Raw genomic sequence first — 20,316 nt, forward strand, 5'->3', positions numbered from 1 at the left:
TAGATCAGAAGTGCAATGCTAGCAACAGCGTGCTGTGCATGGGACAGCAGATAATGTAGGGGCTTGAAAAGCACATTGCAAAACAAGAAAAGAGACTCAGAATTTATTGTCATCCAGATCTACCTGGGTATTCATATGGCCCTCATCACTGCAGTACCTGTGTACCAGTGCGGTTTCACCTGGCATTTCTTTGCATGTTGTACTGTTGTGAAACTAAGTATAGCCAGGGGATTAACAACTACCCCAAAGACTGCAGCAGCAATAGATCCTAAGGGCCTGAGGCTCAGAGATGTTAAGCATTTGTCACCCCATTAACTTCAGCTGGAACCATGTGCACTCAATACCTCTAGAAATCAGGCCCCAGGGATCTTAACCAAAGCCTATTGAATTCATCAGAAAGACTCCCACGGATTTCACTGAGTGTTGAATCAAGCCCCAAAGCAGGTCGTTGGAGTATTAAGTACCTGTTCTCAGTGATTAATCAAACAAATGGAACTTATTATGTGCGGGAAAGTTTCTGAAAAAAAATCCAGATTTTAAGTAAACAAAGTGGGAAATTCTTCCTTCCTTCCCCATGGCTAATCCACAGCTGTGCCATACTCTTCACTCTGTTCTGAGGACAGGCTTGGCACAATGCACACTAGCCCCAAAGCACCGGGTGGGTCTGTGCACACTTCAGGGGCACGGGGTCCTTCTCGTCTGCCACCCGATCCTAATTGAGGGAGAGAAATATCCCAGCCTTGGCTATTGCACTCTGCCTGCCATACCAGAGATGTTGCCTCCTGCCCCCAAAAGTCAGGCTGACGGTTCTATCTAAGGCCTAGCCCACGCAAGACTAGTTCTGCCACAATGACAGATTTTTCTCTATATAAAAACATCATCAAAGTCTGACACCTCACAACTCTGCAGTGTGAGAAATCAGCAAATTATACAGTTTGAGAGGGAAGATTCCCAGCATGACCCAACCCTTGAGTCTAACTCTGGAATCCTGAGAAAGGAGACTTTAAAGCCATGACATTTTGAAGAGCTATTTTAGAGGCTTTAATGTTTCTCTCTGAGTTCTGTACTTTTGGACTTGGGACAACAAAGACCCTGGCTATACAGTTGGAAGGATACTAAAATGGACCTAGTATGATTTATATTCCTACAGTAAATAAGGCTATGCTTCGTGAGTCACCCTAATCAAGCACTCATTTGGGATGATTTGCAAAACTCCCCATTCCACCCAGGAGCCAAACTCATGTTAATAAAGCTTTACGTCATATCACCACACCATCACATAGGCTCTTGTATATTTATATGCACAAACACACACTATATGAATGCACAGCATATTTGTTAGCTTTTCCCTGGATTTTTAAAGCAATACCGCAGCTTCCACCCTGCAATTTGACTGGTGATTTTAAATCTTCCCTTCAGATCACTCTCTGCAATCTTGTGGTATTGCTTTAGGCCAACCGCTAGCAAATTTTATGTTGTTTCTATGTCAGTCATATAGCTGGCATCTCATATTACTTTGTTTATCCATTAAAAGGGTTTATTTTCTTTCACCTATGCAAGCTTATTCTTATTTGCAGATATTGTACTTGTTCCACTCTAAAATGGACATTTCCTGGAAGATTCTGAATCTCTTCATGGATCTGGTTTTTAGGTGTGTTAGAACTTAAAGGGACTTTAGCTTTACATACTAACTATAATATAGACAGACAGATGTTGATGGAAGCCATCAGGCATCAGTCTTCAATCCAAAGTTAATCACAGACCCAGTTAAGTCAGCATGTGTGTGCCAAACACTCCTTTAGACTCAGTGGAAGGAACTATTAAACCCCTTTTTGTAGCAGATAGAGTTACAGACAATTGGAGGGACTGCCCAAGGCACATGGTAGGTTAGAGCGAAGCCGTATGTGTTGAGGGGATCCCCTGACTGCAAACGCCAGGGGCAAGGATGTTAGGTTTGCTGCCTGTGTGTATTTAGAAAAGCCAGCAGAAAACCTGGAGAAGCAGTTGCCAGTGATACCCGGAGAGGAAGCAGAAAGACAGAGCTTCTTGGGCAGAGAGCTAACTGGAATGGCATAGCTGGGGGATTTTTGAGCAAGAAAACTGTCTGTTGCTGGTTGTTTTTACTATGTTCAGGGAAACGGGACTGTGTGTACATATTTTACAAATAAACACAATTACACCAAACAAGATATACCTGATTCAGATAATCTATTTCTGCAAGGCCCCAAATATTGGCTAACCACTCAGGTCAAAGGGGCAACAATACATGTGCATGCACACACACCTTCCTCTCTCTCTCTCTCTCTCTCACACACACACACACACACACAAGCTGGACTGAATCTAGGATCAAAACTTCATGATTATTTCTCACTTGCTAAAATACCAGAGCCGACTCTATTCAAGCCCTTTCGCATTCACAAAACTGGTCAGAGAGTCAGTAGCAGACACATATTCAATACTGCCTGCATTTGTTAGTCCCACTAGTGATTTTGGTGATCACATTTGAAGCTCTAATACCTATGCCCACATCCTGAAAGGAAGGGAGAAACAAATCCTGTCCAGATGCCAGCACCACAAGAGCCAGACCTGCAGCTACTCAGCCACAAGATCAAGCACCCCACCCCGTGCCCCCCTGAAGAACTCTGCTCTGCATGGCTGGCATTTAGCTCTGAAGGGGAAAGATGCCAGTTCAATCCTAGCTTTGTGGCCATTTCACTTTGTTTTAATTTCCTATCCAGTGAAGACTGACAGAAAGCAGTAAAAGTTAACTGAACATGGCAAGACTTTTAATCTTCTACCTACCCATACAGATTTGGGAATTAGAAGAGCTTGCTGCAGAGAGCTTGGAAGCAATGTTAATGCAAATGGGCCTCTGGTCTATTATCCAATCTCTTAAAAAAAAAAAAAAACACACACACTACTACAGCAGCACACATGCACCCTGACAGATAGAAGATGAGTGAATTCATCCATTTAAATCTTCCATCTATGTACACAAGAGCAGATTTAACTCAGAGGGAAAGTTATGCTTTGATGGCTGCATAAAGTCCATAACATCTACTGCAGTGGCAAAAAACTAATCATTCTGTGTACATATGCAGTTTTGACTTTGGAGATAACAAAATGCAGCCCACTTCTCCGATCACAAAATAATTTAATCTTTGCACAAGCTGCAAACCTGAAAGGATCCAGATAAATAGATTAGTCTGATCTCACATGGATGGAAACTCTTGCACCCATGGAGTTAATCAGGAATAGCTGTTCCAGAATAGCTCCCTGTTAGACATGCCCTTCGCACTTCTGTAGAGCTTTTTCATCCCTAGATCTCACAGCTTCTTATAAGCTAAGTATCAATATCCCCATTTTACAGAGAGGTGAAAGGACTTGCCCAAGGTCACAAACAACAGGTTCATGGGAGAGCCCAGAATAGAACTAAGGTCTCCTGAGTCCTGGTCCAGTGTTCCATCCACTGAGTTGCCCAACGCAGTACCAGATCAGATCTCACACTGCGGTGTAACACTGATGAACTGACATATGAAGCATGGCAAGGCTGTCTCGCTTCTATCTACAATCTAGTCCACAAAGATCTCAAAGACCTTCTGCTGGTAAAACACTTCATGCAGTTTATTTACAGTGGTCTTTTCCGCCACCTTTACAGACTGCGCACCCTCATCTCAAACATACCAGGGAGCCCTCAGCTCCAGAGCCAAGGAAGGAAGGGCTCTCTCGTGATTCTGACTCACTCTCTCGTCCCCTCTTTTGTGCTTCCTTCCTGTGCCTTCTGTATCATCTGGGCTAATTAGCCTTGTCACTCTCTCCAGCACAGCCCAGTCTATCAAGTGGGCACTGTTCCCACAGTGAGGTGTGCTCTGCGGCAACTCACTGGAGTTGCAGTGATCAGAGGACTAGCTCAGCTGCCACTGCCCAGCCCTCAGTCACGGCAAGATAAGAATCAGGTCCATTGTATGATTGTTGAGCACCTGCAGCCCCCATCGAGCGGAGGACCAGGGCATTATTTTAATCTTTAAAATCATTAAATAAAATTAATAATATAGAGAAAGCAATAAATAAATAAATTCTCCTGGGATCAGAGCAGTTTTTATTGACAAACCTCTAGCTCCAGATGCAAGGTCTATAGTGGATGATTTCTACCATTATTCTCTGTTGCACTGCAGTGAACAGGAGCTGCTGAATTGGCTTTAATGGGAAAGGGAGCTTTCTTTATGAAAAAAGGTCCAGATCTTTATAATTTGCCCATATAATTACCATGATGGCACATGCTATCATGCCAGCTTCAGGCACATTTCTGTGCCCACAGGCCCCGATCCTAGAAAGACATACGTACCTTTATAACAATTGTAAATAGTCCCATTGACTTCAAAGGGACTACTCACAGCGCATAAAGTTAAGCATGTGCGCAAGTCTTTGCAAGATTGGGCCCATGTTCAGCAAAATGCAGGCCATAGTCTAATACTTAGATAATCTCACAATGTGGGGTGTAAAAACTTGATGTTTGTGCAAAACATTTACTGGGTTTTATATCCACAATAATCATCTCACAAAGCATTAGAGTAAAATATCCATCAGTTCCACAAATGGCAGATCAGTGCACAACTGGGTATACTTTGCACCCATTAGAAGGATATACTTGGCCCAAAACAATTAATTCTAAGATAATAAAAAAGATGATTCAAACAGCTGTTTTCATTTCACTACAGGAAGACTCACCTGGATTCTTTGAACTTTCAAAAATTATGGTGTTATAACTAGGTGCTCTTCAACATCTTGAAGTTGTCACATTTCACCAAACAGAATAAAAAACTGCATCAGAAATGTTTCCAGCTCCAGCTTTATTTGATGATACCCCTCAGACATTTGAAAGGGACTCTTTGAATATTCATGTTGGTGATGGACAAACTTGAAAAGGTGGCATTCAGATAAACATCTAGATATTTGGCTGTTGTTTCCAAAAGCCTTTGGTTTTAAGCATGCATGAATAGCATCTCTCTGCCTCTGTCTAGATTTCTAGGGATTCCTGCTTTGAGCCAAGTCTGAAATAGACTAAGCCTCTCTCATGAGCTACAGGTATTTTATTTATTGTAATAGCCTACACTAGGAAGTGCAAGAGGACATTTAAAAGAAATTAATATAACTGGATTGTTTTGGGATTCCCAAACTGAATTCCAGAATAAAGGCTCTGTGCAAACATTAACATTTTCACTGATGTGATTCTCCCATTCCCACCGTCCATATGATATTAACATGTGATGCATTTGTAATTGAAGATGATAATAAATTACTAATGTAAAAAAATAGCAGAGTTGAGCTGGGCAAAACCTACAAATCATTTTCTGTGGTTTCCTCTCAGATTTCACTCTCATACTTAATTACATGTACTTGGGCTATAAGTCATGTCCTATCATGCTCTTTCTGAGACTATGCAGGGATCCTGTTTTACTGACATGATGATATATTATGCACTATTGTGACTATTAGTATGTTGTGGAATAGTGTAAAAATAATATAAAATGAAAAAAAAATTGAAAAGAAAATTCCATTTAGAAATTTTTCCAAAATGGAAAAAAAAAAAGCATTTAGTAAATACTTGTTTTCGTGGGAAATTTAGTCAAAATCTATATGATTTTGTAAAAAATCTGTTCTGTCTGAGCAGCATTTTTTTTTTTTTTGATGGAAAGTTGTTCTGACAAAAATTTCCAACCAGCTCTGATAGTGAATTGTTTGCTCAGTTCTAATCAGAAATCATACTGAGTATTGAATAATGCAAAAATACCTTTTGGGAAGTATGTTTTCAGCTACAAGTGATCCCAGCAGTTAAAGAACAAGGTGGAAAACTACTACTATCATTTTCATGGGAACATTATTTTTAATGGAAATCCCTTATGACTGTAGATGTCTCCATTATATTCAATACGTGGGGCTTCCTTGTCCACTCATAGCATCATAAAAAATCCCAGGGAAAGTGAAATATTTTCTTTTATTTCTAGAGTTCATGAACTGTTAAATGACTTCCAAACTGGCACACCAGCCCTGTGGAGCCACTACTGATTATCTCGTTGTACTACAAGGAGCTGGGTGTCTTAATGATTCTCAAATGAACATGCTTGCGCTTTCCTGGGGACCTTTACCCAATAAATAGAATATTACACAATTTGTAATCTCCATTTAGAAACAACCCCTCCATTTATTACAATGGAAAAGGCTCACCAAGTACTAATACTCCTCAACAGTACAGCTGGATGACTAGTACGAGTGTTACATACATACGTTCTTACAATAGCACCAAAGAGGCAGCACTGCTGATGGGGGGGGGGGGCAGTACTTCTTTTGGGAGTCAGAACTAGGCTGTTGTCGGCCAGCAGCGTGAGAGGGAGTAACAGGCACATCAGCCCTAAGGCTGAGGGTGGGCTGATGTCGCATAATACATAGACTAGGAGTGAGGGATACATTCCACAACTCAGTAAAGTACTTCTAAAGAACCACCTGCAGTGTAGGGTGCTTCATTCCTTGAGGTCTGCCGGCTTTGTGCTCATCTATGCTGTCTAGGCCCTCCCCACATGGGTGGAGGTGTGGAGCAGCGCTGGCATGAGGCAATCTGCTCCTGCAGCTCCCCGGGTGCCAGTGGCGGATGCCCACTGAGATCCTTCTTCCTTCTGGGTACGCATTATGGCCTCCACCCCCATGCAAGGCCTCTGCTGGATAGTGCAAAGGCATGGTGGAACAATGGTCCCGATTCCTTCCTGCCCCTGTTAATGCGTACCGTGGAAGTGAACGGAGGGATAAATCCTTTTTTCGCTAAACAAAGGGACTATGACAGGCCTTTGCAATGACCATGCAAAGGGTCAGGGGAGGCTTCTTCCAAATCCTCTTACACACCCACCTGCAGGTCAGGGAGAATCTGGACCTTTGCAAAGGCAGATCAGAGGCGCAACCACTGCTGGGGATATGTCCCCCGCAATCTTTTAATCTCTTGCTAATAATCCCCTTTATCTGCAGGTCACTTGCCAGGATCATCTGGCTCTACCAGATTCAATCAATTCCCTACCATTGCAGGGGCCTCAGGCGCTGGGGAACCTCAGTCCCTCCTCTCCTCTGTCCATGGCACATACTAGTCTATTCTCCTATAGGCTGCAGTACTTCGGTTTAATTTCAGTTGTTGGGTATAGTGTGTTGAGGGCCTGTGATATATAGAAGGTCAGATTTGCTGATGAAGTGGTTCCTTCTGGCCTTAAACACTATGACTCTAAGGAAGTTACAGGTCTTTGGCATTTTCACTCCAGCTTTATTCATGTGGTTGAACCTTTGAGGCAAAGTCCTTATTCTCATTTCTGCAAACCCTCCCTTAATGTGGGGAAACCCTAATTAACTGGAAAAATGCTGTCACCCTGCAACAAAGTAGGGAGCAGTCAAAAATTAACAAACAAGCGCAGGATTTCTAGATGCATCTGTTCTATGAATTTTCCTGCCTCCTACAACTTAGCCACCTTTAATTCTAACCAGTCTGAGGCCACATCAGCTATTTGGGGTGACCTATGCCATTTCACAGCTGAGGACACAGAACTGCTCTTCTAGAATATGATACTCTACTGTCTGCAATAGAATTCATGTGGGAAGAGACAGATGAACATCTCTTATATTGTATCCTTTTAGATAAGTATGTTAAGTTCATGCCTGATATATAGCTCAGTTGACTGCAGTGGACTTGCACCAACCCAGCCTCATATGATCTACCAAGACCCACTTTCATAAATCCAGGAAATACAAACCCAACATTAATGTATTTTCCAAAGACATGACCAGCTCCCTTGAATCTGTTTCCACGACTTACTTCCATTGCTGACTTTGGCAATATTTACTGCATACTGTATCTCCATAATGATTTCAGTGTTGAAATGCTCAGATCTCGCACCTCAACACCAGCGTTTGATTCTTTATGCTGAATTAATCACAATTTCAGATGGAGAAACTTGTTAGTGGAAGTTTGCTGCATTGCTAATATATGTAGAGCACTCAGGAGATGGTTTGGCAACTGAGGGGGAGAGAAAAGAAATAAAAAGAAAGACAGGCAGGAGCACCACACATAGAAAAAAAAACAATTATTCAGCTGTCAGCCGAGAAACATTTTGGAACAACCACATGGAAATGTCCTGAGAGCTGGCAGGCATAGATGACTTAATTTTTATGACTTATGATAGAGCATGTAGTAATCTACCTGGTTAAAAAAGGGTGGGAATTTCACAAGTGTTGGGCTAACTGAAATTAATAGGAATTTTATCTTTGACTTCAATGGGAGTAGCATTAACTTGACAGCAACAAATTACTTTCCTTTTAAGCCTCCCACATAGGTTTACAAAAACCCGAAGAGACTATTTTTTCCAAGTTAAGTAGCTAACCTTTCCTCAGAGCTTCTACCACAAAGAAAGTGTCTGGGACCACTTGCATTAAACAAGAGAATTTTTTTTCAGATGTAGCTCAACATACGGCCAGTCCATCACTACTACAAAAATGAGTTACGAGAAAAACAGGTTTTTCACACGATAATGAAAATTACTTTAACAAAAAGAAAATTGTCAGGCTAAATTAATCCCTGATTCAGTTCCATTGAGTCAAACCAATGATGAATTTTGGCCTAACTCAATTATCATGTATAATAGAAACAGTTCAAATGTCTTAGCAAGACTCTGTGGGAATGCATCTGCCCTTCACGTAGAACACTGAACGTGAATTACACATCTTCTTGGTACATTTGGATCACTCCAAATCCATTCAGTGGGTATAGTTTTCAGCAGTGTCCATTAGTATCCATGTGGGAGTATCAATAAGAATACAATTGGGAATGTCTCTAAACTCCTGCTGTACTCGTTTTGATGGAATAAATAGGCCCAAAGATACAAAGGTGTTAACATGACCAACATTAAAGAGTTTTAAGCAAGGTTCAGGATTTGGTATACATGGACTTTAGTACTATGGCAAACACCCCATTAAAAATCTTTTTAACCTCTTATTAAAGATACAGAAAAGAAGGAAAAACAATTAAATCATTTAACATGTAAAGTATTAAGTAAGGCTTTTATTTTACTAGCAACCTTTGTTTCTTTTCTCCTTAGCTGGAGAGAATTTTTAGAAGGAAACCTCCCCTATTTGGCAATGTTTTAGATGGTAAAAACTAGCCTTTGCAGGGAAAAGAGACAGTAGTTGACATGAGCTGGAGCTGTTGTACGGGGAGATTTTGGCCAACCAGTAAAGTGCCTAAAACCACTATTGATTATTGCTAATAGTAGTTAAATTAGCAGGCTGTACTGAATGACTCTTGCTTATTGCTAAAAGTAGCCAAGTCAGCAGGCCGTAAATTGGTCATGCAGTGGCCTCTGTATAACCAAGGCAGGAGAGGAGAGGGGTTTGGGTGCCAAAGACAGGACAGCTTGACCTTCCTGCTAAGAACGTTGAAATTGCTGATTATGTATTTTAGAAAAACAGGAAGTCTGTCTATATGTGCCCCCAGGAATGTTTGTCAAGGCCCCAAGGCATGGACACTCTGGGGGGGAAAAACCCATATCTGGTAAATTGATGACCATAAGGAAATCCCTTGCTTGATCTTTAAAAACTGCTTGCTTAGCAAGTTTTCTTTAAGAGATATATCATTCTGTTACTAATGTATAAATAAGGGGGGAAAGATTGAGGTAACTGGACTTCTCAGAAGGGGCTCTTCAGGGACACTCCCTCTGGACGCATCTTGGGGTCCCCACCGGCAGACAGAAGTTTGACCAGCAGAAGCCTGTCATGGTGCCACTCGAAGGCCACACTCAGCTCCGGTAATTATCGAGGCTTGGGGGTGTTTTACTAACCTGTTGCAGATGTGTGTAAGTGCTTGAGACTAAGTAAAGTTTAGCTTTAAGCGAAAGCACTCTTGTGTTGTCCTGTTTGTGCCAGCCATCTATCGGTTGGACGGCTGTGTCTCCCCTGATTTATTTCCTGACACCACCTCACACAGAGTAAAAGTTACCAAGATCCCTGGGTTGAAAGAACCTCGGGTAACACTCTCTTTGCTACTACTGTTGTTCTAGTCTGGTCCCTTTCCTAAAAGACAAAACAAAGCAAACACACACAAGGGGAGAGAAAAGAATAGCAAAGGAAGAAATTGCAGCTTTTGTCTCTGGTGTTGACTCTCACTGCTAGAAAAACACAGGCACAGCACACAGTAATTTCAGCCACTCCAAAACCTGGCAAACTTGTACCAGCATCAAGCTGTTTAGGGCATTGCTTTTAGCTGCCTCTCAGATCACAGGCTTACAGCAGTAGGGCTAAACCACACTCTTTTTAAACAGAAGGCAAAGGGAAAGGAACTGTAAAGAGAAGAAATAAGGTGGGGAAGGAAAATGAAACACAGGGGGAGAAAAGGGTGACAAAGTCTCACATCCCACTCACAGGGTATTTGGAATTTAGCCAAACCCGGTGATGGTGGTGATGTCATCTGGGTCCCTCTTTCTCTGTCCTCTCAAGACATCTTTTGGGTTCAGGACAAGGATGGTCAATGGTGTCACAATGCATCCTGGGGTCCCAAGAGATGGTGTGGGTGGCGCTCATGATGATGAAGCTTGCTTCTTCCTATTCTCCCATCTTTCAAGCAGCCAGCATTTTTTTTGCTTTGTTTTTGTGTCCACCCCAAAAAAGTATTTTATTTAAGGACTCCAAAAGGTGAGTGATGGGTGGAATAGCCCATCCCCTCATTATTTTGCCCACCAATTAGACCTAATTTTCAACACATCAATTTTGGTCCACTGATTTCCAGTCCCACACTTCTCTTGTTTATCAGGCATATTTTTAACACAGCCCTTGATTTATATCAAGAAGCCTTTTTTGTTTGGATTCATTCATTCTGTCTGCCTTTTGTACCTTTTCCCATTAACATTTGTAGTTATAGGTTATTGTGACATTTTATGAACTTTCACTCACTTCTTAAAATTGAGCTCACATTTAGGATAAATTTGCAGGCCTGGTTATTACAACAGTCCCTAGCCCATAAAGTACGGCTTTTGAATATCATTAGATGATGCTCATAATTAGTTGTCAAGTATCAGAGGGGTAGCCGTGTTAGTCTGGATCTGTAAAAGCAGCAAAGAGTCCTGTGGCACCTTATAGACTAACATCTGCCGAAGTGGGTATTCACTCACGAAAGCTCATGCTCCAATACGTCTGTTAGTCTACAAGGTGCCACAGGACTCTTTGCCGCTTTTACATAATTAGTTGGTAAGTTGTGGAGTGAGTCAAATGACAATCTGGCATGCTCCAAGGACAGAAAGGAGCCCACACAACATGACATTCTATTACCATAAGACTGTGTATCAGTTAATTAACATGGTTTTAAAAATTGTCCTAGTACCTATTTATGTCACATATTCCCATGCATCAGAAGAGCTAGTACCAGCTGTCGTCTATCAGGGTACATGCATAGCTCTCATTTTCAATAATGTGTCTAGGCACATGTATATTAGTCAGCCTTGAAAACTTTTCAGAATTGCCTTAAATAGTTAAATAAATTTATCTTGGTATTGCTGTACTTCCCAACACTTGATAAGTTGAAATATCTAGGGGATACTGCAACTGCTGGCAGGCAGCCTTATCTAGCTATCTAATTTAAAACCGGAATGATTTTAAAGCTAAGCACTAGAGCCGACCACAATATTTTCGTCAAAATATGCTGCTTTGTGGAGATGTATCACTTCCAATAGGAAAGTTTCTGAGGCTCAGGGTCAGCTCTGTGGTAACTTTGCACTCGAAAGAGAGATGGAACCAAATCGAAAACCTGACCTTTTTGATCTGAAAACAGATGTTTCACCACAATTCTGTTTCATGAAAAAGTCTGAAGGGTTGTTTGTGAGGTTTTTTCCCATTCCTATGTGGAACAAAAACAAATTTCTAATGGTCAAAAGTTATGAAATGGAATAGTCCTCTTCTGGCCAGCTCTAGGAAGTACCGGGCAAACAGAGGCCCAATTTGGCAATGCAATCCTGCTAGCGCTGCTGCCTACAGATTTCTACAGAATCCTGTGGATTTCAAGGGCACTTTTACAAATGTTCTCAAATAAACAGGTCTTTATGGTTTTTAAGGAAATTTCAAAGCATGCATTAAGACTCCACGCCTCTAAGGGAGGTCAATAGTACTATTTAAGCCTGTCTCTGGTAGCAGAAACTGAAATAATGAGAAGTTTAGTGACTTATCCAATCTCATGTAGCTAGGAATGGTTGAAAATGTTCTCTTGAAACTGTTTTCCTACGTAAAATTGTGCTTTGGACTAAAGTAAAATTTTCATTTAAAGAGGACTTTTTTCACCAAAAATTTTGATTATTCATCAAAAAACCGAATGCTTGAAAACAAATATTTCAATACTGAAAATGTGCCACAGTGCCTCTTGGGTGTTGTAGTTCAGGTGCCTCGTGTTCCCATTTTCTCTGTGTGGGCCAGATTCCACAGCCAGACTTCATCTCCCAGGATGAATTGCAGCCACGTGACTTCCACAATGAACGGACTCCCCTCTACAAGAGGCGAAACGACAGAGGTGAATGATAAAAGAGTTAGTCTGACTACGGAGCCCAACCTACAGAGGATCAGGGAAGCACGAAGCACCCCAACTACAACGCCCATGAAGCATCCGGTGGCATTTCAGAATCAAACGGCTATGGTTTTGGGGTGAAGTTTTGGATTTCGATTTTTTTTACTGAAAACTTGCCATTTCCCCATCTTTTGATGAGCTGTAGACAGCAGATCACTGACAGAGCTAGAAATAAAACATAGGCATTCTAACTCCCAGTTCCTTGCAATTACTACTTTAAAAAGCACTCTGTTGGCTGGTAATAGGATTTATTAACCAATGCACAAGCACGATATATGAATGATGTAATGATGATACAACAGGGATTTTGAAATGCAGCATTTGCGCAGAGCTGTTTCACTTGGAGTCCAACATTTCTATCAACTACGGAAGATGATCCAGCTACTCTGTAGTCTTCTCCTTGCAAACACAAAAACCTGCTTATTTACATTTTTAAGTGCTCTGACCAACATGCACAAAATATTGAAATAGTGATTAAAGAAAAAAATTCACAGAATTTGCTCATTTGCTACTAGGCATTTTCCCAAGGAGCCCTAATTATGCTGGCACTCCTTGAAAAATATAGCAAGTTCGGAAAGAATCTGATGACACTTAATTTTAGATCAGCTCTGGGCACTGCTGATTGTACACAGGGTGCCTAGAAGAACATTAGGGACTGCAAACTGCTTTGCCCCTTAAAATGCAGGGAATATGTGATGTAAATTTATTCTGAGACACTGCAGAGTTGCACATCTTTGAGGCTTGCATTTCACGATAATTGAGATCAATATGAATTTCTCTTTACACTGTTCCATTTAAAGCAATATTTTGACCATATTTCCTTTTAAAAACTCTCTCATTTCCTGTTTCACAACCTAAATCATCTCAATCAGAAATAAACTCCCTGGATTAGCAACAGAGAACAAAAGAAAACTTTTGAAGCATCTTTTAAGTGCGTTTTAGGTGTCTACACAGATCCAGCCACCCATTACTGTGTTGCTCTTCTAAAGTGCATCGAATATGCCCAGCATGTTCTCTTTTACATATTGTTGCCATTAAATCTGGCCAGGTCATTAGTTAAAGGAAGCAGAGACTAGTAAATCAAGTGTGGTCCATTATCGGGGCCTGCTGGGATAACACTTGTCAAACAAAGTAATTCAAATTAATCTGACTCTTGAAATATTAGAGCCCAAACAACTAACGCAGCTTTTAAGGAGAATGCAATATAATTAAAGAACCATACATGTGAAGCATCCAGGACTGCTGCCATGATCCTCAATTATGGACCAGGACACCATTGTACTAAGCACTGAATAAAAATATCTTGACCTATATTATCTTAATATGCTTCAGGCCTGATCTGCCTCCATTGGGTTCAGAATTGGGTCCTTAATATAATTACTTTCCCTTTTCTCTATTTTTCACAGCTCTTTTGTTTTAATTTGCTCTCCCTTTGGACTTCATCCCAAGAAACGCCGAGAAACCTGCAAGTCCCACTGAGTTCAATGGACATTTCATCCTTTCTGCCTTAAAAGGTAGATTTTGTTTTATTTCCCAGAAAATGACACTGACTATAAAGCAAACAGAATCCCCCTCCTTCCTTGTTAAGGAAACATGCTTACCTATGAATGAAAAACATTTATTTTGCTATGTTTGTAGGTAGCCATATTTTGCTGCTCTTAGGATTATAATCAAGTATTGTCTGCACATGTCGCCAGTGGTTAAAATTCAGAAGTAGATAGATGAAATAATAGCACCGTGAAAAAGGTCAAATTTCAATATTCACAGAGAATGATCACATAAGTAGATAGGAGAACCACTCCATATTCATGAAGTACTGATTGATTTTCTATTAAAATAGAAATTTGACTAGCACACAACTCCTCTTTAACATTCAATCTTAGACGTTATTAAATAAAATTACATCTAAAAATCAAACTTTGAAAAATAGTTACTTCCTTATCTCTGTGATTAACTGCACAAGTGATTCAGTGTTAACTCAGTAAACTCATCAGGTTGTAATAGCCACATGTCCTCAACAGCATATCTGTCCTTAAGATTTATTTCTCGTCTGAACTTAGTTGTCATGAATGTGCCTCTTTTCATTTTTATAGATGTATTTCTATTGCTCCATGACATTGCTATGGGTCTCAGAATTTGTGGTGCAATTATTCCCTTCATTCATATCATCATTATAAAATTCTTTATTATGTGTTCTGACTGACACAATGTGCAGTAGATGGGTCAATATCTCCAGTAGGCTGGACTGTGCTCATCTTTAGGCTGGTGGAAAATTTTCCACTGAAACTATTTTTTGGGTGTAAAATTGGGGTTTTGCCTAATCAATTTTTTGTGTGTGAAAAGTATCCGATTGTTCATGAAAAATTTTGGTTTTTCATTAAAAAAATCATAATGACTAAAAAACAAAATATTTTGGCCTAAGCACAAAATATTTAGATTTAGACATGCTACTGTGGTGCCTCATGGGAGTTGTAGTTTGGGTGCCTGGTTCTCCTACATTCCTTTAGAGGCTCCACAGGTGGACTTCATCTGCCATGGATGCACTACAGCCATGGGACTGCCCCGGGGCACTGCCTCCCCTCATAGAAAGGGAAGATTGTGCACAAGAATTTTCAGTGCCAATAGAAAACAAGCCCTATTTTCAACCATCAACTTGGAACAGAAGATTACCTCCATTTTCATGTGTGATTATTCTAATGATATAGAAGGGTCATTGGGATTTTTTTGGGGACTATTTACAGTAAATTGGTCACACCATATTTTAATAATAAAGCTTTAAAGAAAACTCTTCCGGTAGGAGAATTTTGATTATCATCTCACCTTTTCTTTGTCTTGTTTTCCTATAATTTGAAAATTTATATTTATTAAAACCTCTACAACTTGCTTTCTGCACTTTAAAATTTTCAGAAGCCTCCAAAAAATCTCTTGTAAAGGGTTAATTGAAAAAAATGAAATCAAAGTTGTTAGCAGTCTGTGTCATTGATACATTATTATCTGCTCTAGGTTTCAACATTTAATATTTTCAGCTATAGAAGTTTGGCATTTGAATTTTTTTGATGATAAATCTTTGGCATCTGACAGTTACATTGATAAATCTTGGCATCACAGAAGTTTAGATGTGAATGCTTTTGCCAGGGAAACACTTTAACAAACATTTAAGTGCTTTCAATAACAAAATTTTTTCTAGGACAATCCATCCCTGTGAATAGATTAGGGTGGAGAATGCTATCAATGTAAGCAAGAAAAAAATATTCTTTTATGGTTATAAACATCCATCTATTCAGGAGCTTTTATGGCCTTATCCCTGTAGTATCTGAGCACTTCACAGTCATTATTAATGAATTTTATCCTCAAACTGCCCCTGCCAGGTAGGGAGGTGTTATCCCCATTTTACAAATGAGGAACTGAAGCACAGGATAGATTAGGAGATTTACTCAAGGTCATATAGGAAGCCTGGGTTGGAATTAATCCCAAATCTCATGAATCCCAGTCCAGACTATCCCTTCCCTACTCCTGCATCATTACCCATCCCACACAGAGCATGCCATGGCATGATGAGGACATTACAGACTTTTCACAGAAGCTGCAACCATGCTATATATTAAAACTAGAAGTGTCTTGAAAACAACAACAATCATGTCCAGTTGGGATACTTAGTCAACAAAATTCACCATCGCTCAGTGGTGTCAAAAATCAGACAAACTCTTCTTGGTAATGTTTTGGGCTCTAGCATCAACTGAAAGATTATATCGTCTATTTTAAATAGATTAGACAAAGAGCTAATGAGAAATACCTGTTTGTAACTCCATGAGCTGCAAGTGGAAACTCTGCATGATTCATGGCAGTGAGCTGAAAATCTTTCCTACCAATGAGCAAAGAAGTTCCCAAAAGCTTCTAAATAGGACACTGCATACACATTAGAAAATCATTTTGTTATGCCAAAAGTGAGCAGAGTTTTGGAAGTTATTTTCTCCTGCCTAAAGTGTGCTTTTCATAATGTATGTTTGATGGTAGAGATATGAAGACTAAAAACACTTTTGGCAGCAAAAATTAGGAGTCCAAAAATCCATCTTTCGGTCAAAAATATATTATTTCAAAGATTGCTGTTCCTAATGACAGGAATCTAGGAATTTAGCAGCCTCTATGCAACAGTCAACGGTAAGTCATCATGCTATTCCTAGTCTTAGCCATTATTAAATAATGTGAGAGTATTATGTAACATCCCTTTAAGATACACATAGATCATAACTCTGATCCTTTAATATTCTCTCCCTAAAAGACAGTATTGTTTCAGTTCCATTAAGACAGTCTTATATAACTCTGTCCCGGTTTCAGAGAATAATAACTTGTGTTTGTAAAGAATTTAATACATAACACTGATGACAATACATCTATACCCGATACAATACATTAACTAAGTAGTATCTCCATCCTCAAATCCAAAAGGAATGAGTCAATTACCAAAACGCACCACAACATTTCTATCTGTGCATTTATTTTATAAGTGCAGCATTTGAAATACCTCCAAAGCAAGAGGAAGAGGTTTAGACAGCATCAACAGATACACACACAACTGAGACAGTGCTCTTAATGTCATATTTATCATGCTGGTGGTTGGAAATACATTGCACAAACAGCTCCAGACAAGCTGGAAGAACTTTCCCACATAGCAAGAAGAGAGATTAATTGTTTTTGGGACATCAGGAATAAGGCCTTTTCCATACTTACCACAAATCCCTCATAAATAGATGGTATTGCCAGCATTCCAACACAACACGCAAAGGCAACTTCAATGGAAAGAAGTTAAGATATTCAAACAATATACAGTAGCTTTATCTTTCTACATCAATTACTTGGCATTGACAACTACTTATAGTCACCCAACAATGGCATTAAGGCTGTAGGCTGTCTCCCGGTGCTGGCCAGCTAATATGTTTTAAAAGGGACCCAACTGACTATACTTGTTTTCAAAAACACTAGCTAATACATATTGGTGAAAAAATGTTAGCTACCATGTTCTTAAACATTAGCTATTTTCCTAGTCTAGACATGACCTTAGCGAAAATCTCTTCATTGTACAGAGTATTTAATTATTCATTTCATTTAAGCAGTAATCACTTTTGTGTACAATACTTATAACGGATGTTCTCCCTCTGTACTCTGCAATATTTTCTTTGAATGCTGCAGTATTTAGCCACCAAAAACCACCAGAGTTTTCTCAGACAGGTCACGCTTTGAGAATGTTTTTGAAGAAGGATCTTCTAACACACTGTATAGGACCTTCTTCCAAAATACCTTTCAAATTGGCATGAGGCATATTCTGAGTTGATGGAAAGGGGGATGGAGAGAATGTGCTTACTCCTTCACTCATTTTACACTAGCTTGTTCCCCTCTGTGTTCTTTTGCACAACAGGGGAACCTATGGACCCATCCCACCCAATGTTAAACCATTCTGAAAGATATACAATGTAGGTGAGAGAATGCTGCACTTACCAGCAGGCAAGAATGCAACTAGCATTGCTATAAATGTTATACAACACCATTGATAGTTAATCATACAGTAATAACTGGCCCCCAGAATGAAAACAAACTAAAGAGAATCTGGTAAGCATGGACTTTATCATTTTGTTCCCTAAGGGCAGGTCTACACTGCAGCCGGGATTGACACTCAGAACGATCCACCGGTCGATTTAGTGGGTCTAGTAAAGACCTACCAAATCGACTGCAGATCGCTCTCCAGTGGACCCCTGTACTCTACCCCGACAAGAAGAGTAAGATAAGTTGACGGGAGATTTTCTCCCATCGACTCCCCACAGCGTAGACCCCACATTAATGCAGTAAGTTATTCACGTAGCTGGAGTTGCATAGGGTAGGTCAACTTACCACGGTAGTGTAGACATAGCTTAAGTCAGAGCATCTACATGTACTTCAAATTTCAATTAGGACTGGAATGTGATCTTACTTTGGAAATGGGATTCAGTAATAATGGATACCCTCTAATTCCATTGCTGCTTTGGGGAGACAAGATGGGTGAGGAAAGATTTTGGAGCAACTTCTGTTGGTGAAAGATAAAAGCTTTCAAGCTACACAGAGCTCTTCCTCAAGTCTCAATTGGTCCAATAAACGATATTACCTCACCTACCTTGTCTTTGTAATATCCTGGCTACAACGCTACTGCAAACAACATTGCTGCTTTGGTCAGATCTATAACCAAAATGATCTATAGGGGCATGGTAGCAAATAAGCTGAGGCCAAGGAGTTACCTTTGTTACGTGATTACAGATTCTTGCCTTTATTTACTGCTCAGTGTAATTCTTTCATGATTTCCTAAAAGAATTTAAAACCACTTCTCGATGCCCCATGTGGCTACTTCATGTCTGTCTTTGTCAGTGTTTTCTCCAGCATAAAGTCAATAATAATTAAATAGTGGTGGTCACCAAAATTGGTGCAAACATATAAAAAAGGTAAAATCAAAATGTTAAATGACTAGAGACGTGACAGATGCAGGCAAGAAAGGGCAATTAAGTACCCATAAAGTCTTACAATGGGGAGAGAAGAAATAAATGGGTCTCAACACAGAAGCATTTGTAGAGTTTTATTAGAAAGAGACATTAGCAGACAGTATCACAAAATAAAAAGAATTAAAACAATCAGCAATGAAAACAAATTGGAAAACATATAAAAACACTAACCAGCAGATTTCTTCTTTTAAATTATTTTATATCTATCTATCTTACTGTATTGCTTGCAATGACATCACTCTAGTTTAATGATTTCTGATTTTCCATCATCTATGTATAAGACATAGGGCCATTTTGATGCTCAGGGAACAGAGTATACTGAGAGAATAGATCTCTGGAAAACAGCCTTCAATCATTCACATGATTTTCCTAGAATATCCTGAATTTTGCCATATATTTAACTTTCACAAAATATTATGTTTTAAACATTTCACTGTTTCAGGGTGACTGCTTCCAAAACTGGCTGCAGAGTATACAGAAATAACCTCGTGTACTAGTGATATCCAGAGCACAAGGAGCACACACCATGAACAGGAAAACTAACAGATCCAACTCCACCAAGATACAGTGGTTTTTATAAGGGGATTTTTTTTGTTTACATCCTCATGTGTTTATCTTTGCAAATGCACATCTTTAAAAACAAGTTGGCAATTCTATAATCTTAAACAGTTGCCTTTTGTACCAACATTAACAAACTAAAGATACTCACTACTTCAACTGAGCTATAATACTCCTTAACATTTCATCAGATTCAGAGCCTGCTGTTCGCACAACTAGTGGCAGATTAACAAGCAATGCAAAGGCCCAGATGTTGTTGCTCCTCAAATTTTATTCACACTTGTCTCTGCAGTTAAATTCCATGTATGTGCTAGTATTGGTTAAATGTTCCTTGATGCAGTTGTCCATGCCTAGCAGTGAGTAAAATCATATTGATTTTTTTTTTAAAGTATCTTACTAACCCCAACATGTTGTAAAAACAGGCCTATAAAAAAAACCAAGGACCTTGTCTGCAAACCCACTGAGGACATCCTCAGCCGGTATAAGCTGTCATAGCTCCATTTAAGTCAAGAGATGTGACCAATATAATAAAATGTTATAGCTTTCTCTATATAATTGTGTGGAATTTACATCCTGCTTCTGTTAGTTGCCATGAATCACAATACA

The sequence above is a fragment of the Trachemys scripta genome, chromosome 7, assembly GCF_013100865.1.
Source record: "Trachemys scripta elegans isolate TJP31775 chromosome 7, CAS_Tse_1.0, whole genome shotgun sequence".
NCBI classification, from domain to species: Eukaryota; Metazoa; Chordata; order Testudines; family Emydidae; genus Trachemys; species Trachemys scripta.